The 11,206-nt window shown below is 35.5% G+C and overlaps 1 long non-coding RNA gene and 1 other non-coding gene across 2 annotated transcripts; both read right to left on the reverse strand.

Annotated features, from left to right (window-relative positions):
- Positions 1–226: 226 nt before the first annotated feature.
- LOC148578391 (uncharacterized) lies at positions 227–2,659 on the reverse strand. The gene is made up of 3 exons (XR_015902248.1): positions 2,276–2,659; positions 1,202–1,388; positions 227–361 (listed from the first exon to the last, which is right to left on the reverse strand). It is a non-coding gene; the product is annotated as an uncharacterized LOC148578391 (long non-coding RNA).
- Positions 2,660–7,690: 5,031 nt separating this feature from the next.
- LOC148578392 (small nucleolar RNA R71) lies at positions 7,691–7,798 on the reverse strand. The gene has a single exon (XR_015903055.1). It is a non-coding gene; the product is annotated as a small nucleolar RNA R71 (small nucleolar RNA).
- Between the last annotated feature and the right edge of the window lie 3,408 nt (positions 7,799–11,206).

Here is an 11,206-nt window from a genome sequence, read left to right on the forward strand (position 1 = left end):
ATGCTGGCTGTAATAGAGAAACAGGTCAAAATACCTGTTAGAAAAAAATGGCCAACTTAATTAACAATGCATTTGAATACACTGCAGAGCTCACAACAAAGACAAAACCACAATCTTTAAATTCCTGAAAGAATCTACAAACAGATCAAAGTGTTTTTTGAAGGGAAAAGCCTCAGAACCAAAGTTGTAGGCCTATAGCATATTAGTTAAGAGTACCACAAAAAAAGAGCAGATTCTGATGTGCTAACTTGTGATATCCGTTGAAGACGTCAGATACCTAGCGATCCTTATTACTCCCTTTCCGCTCAAGGCTACCAATTTTTTTGCTTGGGAAAAATGAACCTGACTTTGGTGCGACCACCTGAAAATGCATATTATCAAATGACCATAAGCACAATGTACATATTAGTATATCTAGATACCTAAACTTCCAAGTTACCATTTGGTAGTTCATGTCTTCAGGGCTAAATTCAGTTTAATTTGAAATGATTCAACTTCAGAATAGTAGTAGTACTACTTAGCATAATCAAGCAATAAAACTCAACACTTCCAAAGAGCATAAAAGTTTTTCAAAAAACCAAAAGTACAATAAATAAACACTTCCATGATGAAGCAAGATAAGCAAAAAAAAAAAATATTTATCTAAGACACTTCAATAAAATGAGGAATAAAAAATAGTGCTGTTAGATAATTTTGAGTATTTTATTTAAGAAAACCATAAAGTATTTTATCTGTGATCCTAAGTGTTAATTGTAAAGTTATCTTTATTTTAACTATTAGATCAAATAAATATTTAGTGTTAATTGTACAGAGTTATCTTTATTTTAACCATAAAGCAACAATGTTAAGGATGATTTATTTAACTATTTAGTGTTAATCAGTGTTATCTTTGTTTTAACCATAAAGCGACAGGGTTAATGATGATTTTTTTTGAAGCAACAGTGTTATTATGAATTGAGATTCATCTTCACACAAACAAAAGCATACTGCATCAGTGCATATGAAAGAACCTATCTCCTTAGCACTTTAAGTATTTATTGTTAAAATTTCACATATATATATATATATATATATATACACACACACATACTAAATCAATAATTTTCCATCAGATACATAAACAGATAGATATTGTTGGAATAAGTTAGTTTTGAAATTTACTAAAAGCTTAAATACAATAATAAAAGAAGTAAGGAAATACCTAACATTATAAATCCTCTTTCCTCAAGGATTTTTCAGCGCTTTCCAAAACTGACAACTTTCTGACCTTAGCTTTAGTTGTCAAAGCATCAACATTCTTATTCTCCTCTAAGAACATCATAACAATCCTTGCTAAGCCTCATGAGATGCTTTTGGTGCTGGAACACTCCCTCCTCCACTTATCCTCCCTGCCAAAAACAAAAAACATAATTTGTAACAAATAATTGAACTTTGGAGATCTATTGAAAGAAAATAATTTCATAACTCCTCTCTAGATATTTTGCCCATATACCATCAAAAGTGTTAGATATTTTTCACTCTTATAAAATCTCCAATAGATATAGCAAATTATGTAGTTATGAAAATTTTTTTGACGTCAATCATAAGCTTTATAGTTCATAATAAAGAGAAATCAATGGCATTTAGATTTGATCAAGTAATGACAACAAAAGTGATTAAAAGCAAGAAATGCCTAAAACACATAAAAAGCATGCTTAAGACAATATCATAAAATTCTGTTAGCAAATCATAAAATTCTATTACCAATTTATATTTTTCAAACGCCAAACAATAGAATTCAAGAAAAACATATTAAGCTAATAAAATGAAATAAGAAAAAACTAACACAACTCATGAACGGGCACTTGTCGAGTAAAGAACCTACTACTACTCTATTTCCATTTCGTTTGGCAACATCTACTAGTCTCTTCCAAGTTGGTTCCTTCTACTATTTAATATCTTTGCTTTAGGCCTCTTTCTCTGCATGTTGTCTTTGGCACTGTTCGAATAACTCAACCTCTATTTCTAAGAACATCTTGCGAATATTCAAAGTGAGTCCTTAAACTGTCTGATTCCAATTATTGGATATATTACAACTCTATTTTAAGAAATTAAACTCACAATATGCTCATCATTCCATAAAAAGAGAGCTACTCTGCAACCTTCATTGCAAGTATATCGAAGCAAAGACTTCTAAGGGAACATTCAACATGATTTTTATTAATTGTTGGACACTATTGGTCCATATGCTTCATAAAACAACTGGCAATCACCACAAAGGAAATAAAAAAAACACCTGATATTGAGACAGGCCATCATACTCCACCAACACTTGTCTCTTAAGATAGTATCATCCACGCTGCTAGAATTTGCATCACAGCTCTCAGCCTGTAATGCAAATTGCACCTTGTGGTCATCATCACCAGCATTGGGCATTAAATTATCATTAGTTTCAAAAAATTCATCCCACACGTTACCTTGAAGCTATAACACAAAACATGTATTTAGATTTTAGAAAATAACTTACAACACCATGGCACCACAAAGCATAGCATCAAAAATAATAATAAAAAATTGGTGATAATCATAAATCCACTATAGTTGCCAACTCTTTGTTTTTCAGGAAGCTATAGTTGAAAAAAGCCAAAAGGGTATACCATTAAATAAAAGAGAACTTATCTTTTAGTAGAAATTTGGAAGCTAACCAATGAAGTATTCCTTCATAATTCAGAGATTCATCATAAATTTAGAATATTTTTCTTCCAAAAACATAGATTCATCACCACTGGTTAGCATTTTAAGAGATGAAGACTCCTGAAAAAAATTAGAACAAAAGCCTAGTCATAGCTTTTCATAATCTGAATTTTTTGAATGAGTTGTTGAATATATATTAGAGATAAAGACAAACAGAAAACATGAACTTTAAATGCATGAAAACCACATACTCATTACCAAAGGAAAAGTAATAGATTGCAAAAGGGTCATTGTATTAAATATAACTAATTTATTTAAAAAATAAGATCATTACAATTTAGTCACATTTTTTAAATTTTGTATGGATTGTTTCTTGATAACAATGGCCAAAAGAATAAACATGCTTTGAATGGGTGCAAAATAAATAAATAAATAAATAAATAAATAAAAGTGTGCATGATAGGAAAGAAAGCATGCATATCCATATAAGTAGAAATTGAACAATTCACATCTCTTTCTATCCAAAGATCATAATTCATTAACATTGACATAAAATACTTAAAGTGGCTATTATCCGTCCTACTATACTATCCAAATCTACATCTCAAAAAGAAAAAAAAAAGAAAAGAAACTTTTTAAAAACACAAATGGCAAAAAGAAAAGAAAAAAAAAAGAATATACATGGTCCAAAAGCATATTAAAGCACATGCATTATAGAAACAGCATCAATAATATAGTGCATTCACATTGAAAAATATGCTTACCTCTGGTTTCCCTCATTGGATTATAATGTGCTATGATAAGTGATGAGCGGATAATTTATACGCTTTTTGGCATTGTTTTTAGTATGTTTTTAGTAGAATCTAGTTACTTTTAGGAATGTTTTCATTAGTTTTTATGTTAAATTCACATTTCTGGACTTTACTATGAGTTTTTGTGTTTTTCTGTGATTTCAGGTATTTTCTGACTGAAATTGAGGGACTTGAGCAAAAATCAGATTCAGAGGTTGAAGAAGGACTGCTGATGCTGTTGGATTCTGACCTCCCTGCACTCAAAGTGGATTTTCCAGAGCTACAGAACTTGAAATGGCGTGCTTCCAATTGCGTTAGAAAGTAGACATCCAGGGCTTTCCAGCAATATATAATAGTCCATACTTTGGCCAAGAATAGATGACGCAAACTGGCGTTCAACGCCAGCTCTCTGCCCAATTCTGGCGTCCAGCGCCAGAAAAGGATCCAAAACCAGAGTTGAACGCCCAAACTGGCACAAATGCTGACGTTCAACTCCAAGAAGGACCTCTACACGTGCAACACTCAAGCTCAGCCCAAGCACACACCAAGTGGGCCCCGGAAGTGGATTTATGCATCAATTACTTATTTCTGTAAACCCTAGTGACTAGTTTATTATAAATAGGACCTTTTACTATTGTATTAGACATCTTTGGACGCCTGGTTCTTAGATCAGAGGGGCTGGCCATTCGGCCATGCCTGGACCTTTCACTTATGTATTTTTAATGGTAGAGTTTCTACACTCCATAGATTAAGGTGTGGAGCTCTGCTGTTCCTCAAAGATTAATGCAAAGTACTACTGTTTTCTATCCAATTCATCTTATTTCGCTTCTAAGATATTCATTCGCTCTTCAACTTGAATGTGATGAACGTGACAATCATCATCATTCCCTATGAACGCGTGCCTGACAACCACTTCCGTTCTATTTTCGATTGAATGAGTGTCTCTTAGATCTCTTAACCAGAATCTTCGTGGTATAAGCTAGATTGATGGCGGCATTCAAGAGAATCCGGAAAGTCTAAACCTTGTCTGTGGTATTCCGAGTAGGATTCAATGATTGAATGATTATGACGAGCTTCAAACTCGCGATTGCTGGGCGTAGTGACAGACGCAAAAGGATAGTAAATCCTATTCCAGTATGATCGAGAACCAACAGATGAATAGCCGTGCCGTGACAGGGTGCGTTGACCATGTTCACTGAGAGGATAGGATGTAACCATTGACAAGGGTGATGCCTCCAGACGATTAGTCGTGCCGTGACAGGGCATTTGGATCATTTTCCCGAGAGAAGACCGAAAGTAGCCATTGACAATGGTGATGCATTACATAAAGCCAGCCATGGAAAGGAGTAAGACTGATTGGATGAAAATAGCAGGAAAGCAGAGGTTCAGAGGAACGAAAGCATCTCTATTCACTTATCTGAAATTCTCACCAATGATTTACATAAGTATTTCTATCACTATTTTATTAATTATTTTCGAAAACCCCATTACTATTTTATATCCACCTGACTGAGATTTACAAGGTGACCATAGCTTGCTTCATACCAACAATCTCCGTGGGATTCGACCCTTACTCACGTAAAGTATTACTTGGACGACCCAGTGCACTTGCTGGTTAGTTGTGCGAAGTTGTGAACCATGGTATTGGCATCATGTTTTTGGCGCCATTACCAGGGAAAGAAAGAGCGATGAATTTTACATAATCAAAGTGTAATCACAATTTCTGCGCACCAAGTTTTTGGCGCCGTTGCCGGGGATTGTTTGAGTTTTCGGCAAGCTTTTGGTCCGGTAACATCAGTGCCAAGTTTGATCCGGCAACAACACCAAGTTTTTGGCGCCGTTGCCGGGGATTGTTCGAGTTTGGACAACTAACGGTTCATCTTGTTGCTCAGATTAGGTAATTTTCTTTTTGTTTTAATTTCCAAAAATTTTTTCAAAAAATCTTTCAAAAATTTTCTCATCAGTTTTCGAAAAAAAAAATAAAAATGTTTTCAAAAATATATTTTTCTTCAGAATTTTTAAGAATGAATTCTAGTGTTTCATGATGATTTGTTGAATCCTGGCTGGCTGTAAGCCATGTCTGATCTTTTGGACTGAGGTTTCAACTTATCATCACAAGAGCTTGTTGATTCTCACACACTTAGTTGTTCTATACATGGAAGGTATCAACAGCATACCAAAGCTTGGCTGGTTATTAAGCCATGCCTGACCCTTTGATTGGAGCTTTAGACTAACATGGCAAGACTCCTGGAATTCATATTAAAAATTTTGAATCCTTATTTTTTTTCTTTTTCAAAATGATTTTCGAAAATTTTAAAATAAAAAGACAAAAAAATCATAAAATCATAAAAATCAAAAATATTTTGTGTTTCTTGTTTGAGTCTTGAGTCATGTTATAAGTTTGGTGTCAATTGCATGTGCATCTTGCATTTTTCAAAAATTCTCATGCATTCATAGTGTTCTTCATGATCTTCAAGTTGTTCTTGGTAAGTCTTCTTGTTTGATCTTTGCATTTGCATGTTTTGTGTCTTTTCTTGTTTTTCATATGCATTCTTGAATTCTTAGTGTCTAAGCATTAAAGAATTCTAAGTTTGGTCTCTTGCATGTTTTCCTTGCATTAAAAATTTTTCAAAAATATGTTCTTGGTGTTCATCTTGACATTCATAGCATTCTTGCATGCATTCATTGTTTTAATCTAAAAATTTCATGCATTGCATCATTTTTCTTGTTTTTCTCTCTCATCATTAAAAATTCAAAAATCAAAAAAATATCTGTCCCTTTTTCTCTCTTAAAATTTCGAAAATTAGATTTGACTTTTTCAAAAATTTTTAAAAATCTAGTTGTTTCTTATGAGTCAAATCAAATTTTCAATTTAAAAATCTCATCTTTTTCAAAATCTTTTTCAAAAATCAAATCTTTTTCAAATTTCTTAGTTATTTTCGAAAATTATAAAAATGTTTTTCAAAAATCTTTTTCTTATTTTTACATCATCTTTTCGAAAATATCATAATCAATTAATGTTTTGATTCAAAAATTTCAAGTTTGTTACTTACTTGTTAAGAAAGATTCAAACTTTAAGTTCTAGAATCATATCTTGTGATTTCTTGTGAATCAAGTCATTAATTGTGATTTTAAAAATTCAAATCTTTTTCAAAAACTAATTTCTATCATATCTTTTCAAAAATATCTTCTTATCTCACCTTTTTCAAAAAAAAAAAAAACTGATTTCAAAATATCTCTTCTAACTTCCTAACTTCTTATCTTTTAAAAATTTGTTTCAACTAACTAACTAACTTTTTGTTTGTTTCTTATCTTTTTCAAAACTACCTAACAAACTCTCTCTCTCTCTCTAATTTTCGAAAATATCTCCCCCTTTTTCAAAATTTCTTTTTAATTAACTAATTATTTCAATTTTTAAATCTTAATTTTCGAAAATTACTAACATTTTTCAAAAACTATTTTCGAAAATCACTAACTCTTTTTCAAAAATTATTTTCGAAAATTCTCCTTCTCTCTCATCTCCTTCTATTTATTTATTCATCTACTAACACTTCATCCCACCCAAATTCGAACCCCCTCTTCCATCTGTGTTCGAATTTCTTCTTCTTCTTTTCTTCTACTCACACTGGGACCTCTATACTGTGGTAAAAAGGACCCCTATTATTATTATTTTTCTGTTCTCTCTTTTTCATATGAGCAGGAGCAAGGACAAGAACATTCTTGTTGAAGCAGATCCAGAACCTGAAAGGACTCTGAAGAGGAAACTAAGAGAAGCTAAATTACAACAATCCAGAGAGAACCTTTCAGAAATTTTCGAACAGGAAGAGGAGATGGCAGCCGAAAATAATAATAATGCAAGGAGAATGCTTGGTGACTTTACTGCACCTAATTCCAATTTACATGGAAGAAGCATCTCCATTCCTGCCATTGGAGCAAACAACTTTGAGCTGAAACCTCAGCTAGTTTCTCTGATGCAGCAGAACTGCAAGTTTCATGGACTTCCATCTGAAGACCCTTTTCAGTTCTTAACTGAATTCTTGCAGATATGTGATACTGTTAAGACTAATGGAGTAGATTCTGAAGTCTACAGGCTCATGCTTTTCCCTTTTGCTATAAGAGACAGAGCTAGAGTGTGGTTGGACTCTCAACCCAAAGACAGCCTGAACTCTTGGGATAAGCTGGTCACGGCTTTCTTAGCCAAGTTCTTTCCTCCTCAAAAGCTGAGCAAGCTTAGAGTGGATGTCCAAACCTTCAAACAAAAAGATGGTGAATCCCTCTATGAAGCTTGGGAAAGATACAAACAGTTGACCAAAAAGTGTCCTTCTGACATGCTTTCAGAATGGACCATCCTGGATATATTCTATGATGGTTTATCTGAGTTATCAAAGATGTCATTGGATACTTCTGCAGGTGGATCCATTCACCTAAAGAAAACGCCTGCAGAAGCTCAAGAACTCATTGACATGGTTGCTAATAACCAGTTCATGTACACTTCTGAGAGGAATCCTGTGAGTAATGGGACGCCTATGAAGAAGGGAGTTCTTGAAGTTGATACTCTGAATGCCATATTGGCTCAGAACAAAATATTGACTCAGCAAGTCAATATAATTTCTCAGAGTCTGAATGGAATGCAAGCTGCATCCAACAGTACTCAAGAGGCATCTTCTGAAGAAGAAGCTTATGATCCTGAAAACCCTGCAATAGCAGAGGTAAATTACATGGGTGAACCTTATGGAAACACCTATAATCCATCATGGAGAAATCATCCAAATCTCTCATGGAAGGATCAAAGGCCTCAACAAGGCTTTAATAATGGTGGAAGAAACAGGTTTAGCAATAGCAAGCCTTTTCCATCATCCACTCAGCAACAGACAGAGAATTCTGAACAAAATACCTCTAATTTGGCAAACTTAGTCTCTGATCTGTCCAAGGCCACTGTAAGTTTCATGAATGAAACAAGGTCTTCCATTAGAAATTTGGAAGCACAAGTGGGCCAGCTGAATAAGAGGATCACTGAAATCCCTCCTAGTACTCTCCCAAGCAATACAGAAGAGAATCCAAAAGGAGAGTGCAAGGCCATTGACATAATCAAAATGGCCGAACCCAATGAGGGAGAGGAGGACGTGAATCCCAAGGAGGAAGACCTCCTGGGACATCCAGTGATCAATAAGGAGCTTCCCTCTGAGGAACCAAAGGAACCTTAGGCTCATCTAGAGACCATAGAGATTCCATTAAACCTCCTTATGCCATTCATGAGCTCTGATGAGTATTCCTCTTCTGAAGAGAATGAGGATGTTACTGAAGAGCAAACTGCCAAGTTTCTTGGTGCAATCATGAAGCTGAATGCCAAATTATTTGGCATTGATACTTGGGAAGATGAACCTCCCTTGTTCACTAATGAACTAAGTGATCTGGATCAACTGACATTGCCTCAGAAGAGATAGAATCCTGGAAAGTTCATAATACCTTGTACTATAGGCACCATGATCTTTAAGGCTCTGTGTGACCTTGGTTCAGGGATAAACCTCATGCCCCTCTCTGTAATAGAGAAACTGGGAATCTATGGGGTGCAAGCTGCTAAAATCTCATTAGAGATAGCAGATAATTCAAGAAAACAGGCTTATGGACAAGTAGAGGACGTGTTAGTAAAGGTTGAAGGCCTTTACATCCCTGCTGATTTCATAGTCTTAGATACTGGAAAGGAAGAGGATGAATCCATCATCCTAGGAAGACCTTTCCTAGCCACAGCAAGAGCTGTGATTGATGTGGACAGAGGAGAATTGATCCTTCAATTGAATAAGGACAACCTTGTGTTTACAACTCAAGGATCTCTCTCTGCATCCATGGAGAGGAAGCAGAAAAAGCTTCTCTCAAAGCAGAGTCAACCAAAGCCTCCACAGTCAAACTCTAAGTTTGGTGTTGGGAGGCCACAACCAAACTCTAAGTTTGGTGTCAAACCCCCATATCCAAACTTTAAGTTTGGTGTTGGGAGGTCTCAACAAAGCTCTGCACATCTGTGAGGCTCCATGAGAGCCCACTGTCAAGCTATTGACATTAAAGAAGCGCTTGTTGGGAGGCAACCCAATTTTTATCTAACTATATTTTTCTTGGTTATATGTCTTTATAGGTTCATGATCATATGGAGTCACAAAATAAATATAAAAATTGAAAACGGAATCAAAAACAGCAGAAGAAAAATCACACCCTGGAGGAAGCATCTGCCTGGCGTTCAACGCTAGAATAGAGCATGGTTCTGGCGCTGAACGCCCAAAATGGGCAGTATCTGGGCGCTGAACGCCCAAAATGGGCATCATCTGGGCGCTGAACGCCAGAATTGCACCCTGGAGAGGAGCTGGCGCTGAACGCCCAGAACAAGCATGGTTCTGGCGTTCAACGCCAGAAATAGGCAACAAATGGGCGTTGAACGCCCAAAATGGGCACCAACCTGGCGCTGAACGCCCAGAGTTGTGTGCAAGGGCATTTTACCTGCCTAATTTGGTGCAATGTTGTAAATCATTGAACATCTCAGGATCTGTGGACCCCACAGGATCATCTCAGGATCTGTGGACCCCACAGGATTCCCACCCACCTCACCCCTCTCTCTCCATTCTTGATCATCCCTTCTGCTTTCCATTCACCACTCACATCCATACACACATCCCTCCATCTCCTCCATATCTTTTTCTTCTTCTTCTATTCTCTCTTCTTTTGCTCGAGGACGAGCAACATTCTAAGTTTGGTGTGGTAAAAGTATAAGCTTTTTGTTTTTCCATTACCATTGATGGCACCTAAGACCAGAGAAACCTCTAGAAAAGGGGAAGGAAAGACAAAGGCTTCCACCTCCAAGTCATGGGAGATGGAAAGATTCATCTCAAAGGTTTATAGCTCAAGAGGCGTATGAAGCTCATCACCATGAGATCCCGGAGATGCCTCAAATGCATTTTCCTCCACAAAACTATTGGGAGCAAATCAACACCTCCCTAGGAGAATTAAGTTCCAATATGGGACAACTAAGGGTGGAACATCAAGATCACTCCATCATCCTTCATGAAATAAGAGAAGATCAAAAAGCAATGAGGGAGGAGCAACAAAGACAAGGAAGAGACATAGAAGAGCTCAAGGACATCATTGGTTCCTCAAGAAGGAAACGCCACCATCACTAAGGTGGATTCATTCCTTGTTCTCATTTCTTCTGTTTTTCGTTTTCTATGTTATGTGCTTATCTATGTTTGTGTCTTCATTACATGATCATTAGTAGTTAGTAACTTTGTCTTAAAGTTATGAATGTCCTATGAATCCATCACCTCTCTTAAATGAAAAATGTTTTAATTCAAAAGAACAAGAAGTACATGAGTTTTGAATTTATCCTTGAACTTAGTTTAATTATATTGATGTGGTGACAACGCTTCTTGTTTTCTGAATGAATGCTTGAACAGTGCATATGTCTTTTGAAGTTGTTGTTTAAGAATGTTAAATATGTTGGCTCTTGAAAGAATGATGACAAGGAGACATGTTATTTGATAATCTGAAAAATCATAAAAATGATTCTTGAAGCAAGAAAAAGCAGCAAAGAACAAAGCTTGCAAAAAAAAAAAAAAATATAGGCGAAAAAAAATAGAAAGAAAAAAAGAAAAAGCAAGCAGAAAAAGCCAAAAGCTCTTAAAACCAAGAGGCAAGAGCAAAAAGCCAATAACCCTTAAAACCAAAAGGCAAGGGTAAATAAAAAGGATCCCAAGGCTTTG

The sequence above is a fragment of the Arachis ipaensis genome, chromosome B1 (assembly GCF_059453495.1).
Source record: "Arachis ipaensis isolate K30076 ecotype BB chromosome B1, ASM5945349v1, whole genome shotgun sequence".
In the NCBI taxonomy this organism is placed as follows: Eukaryota; Viridiplantae; Streptophyta; class Magnoliopsida; order Fabales; family Fabaceae; genus Arachis; species Arachis ipaensis.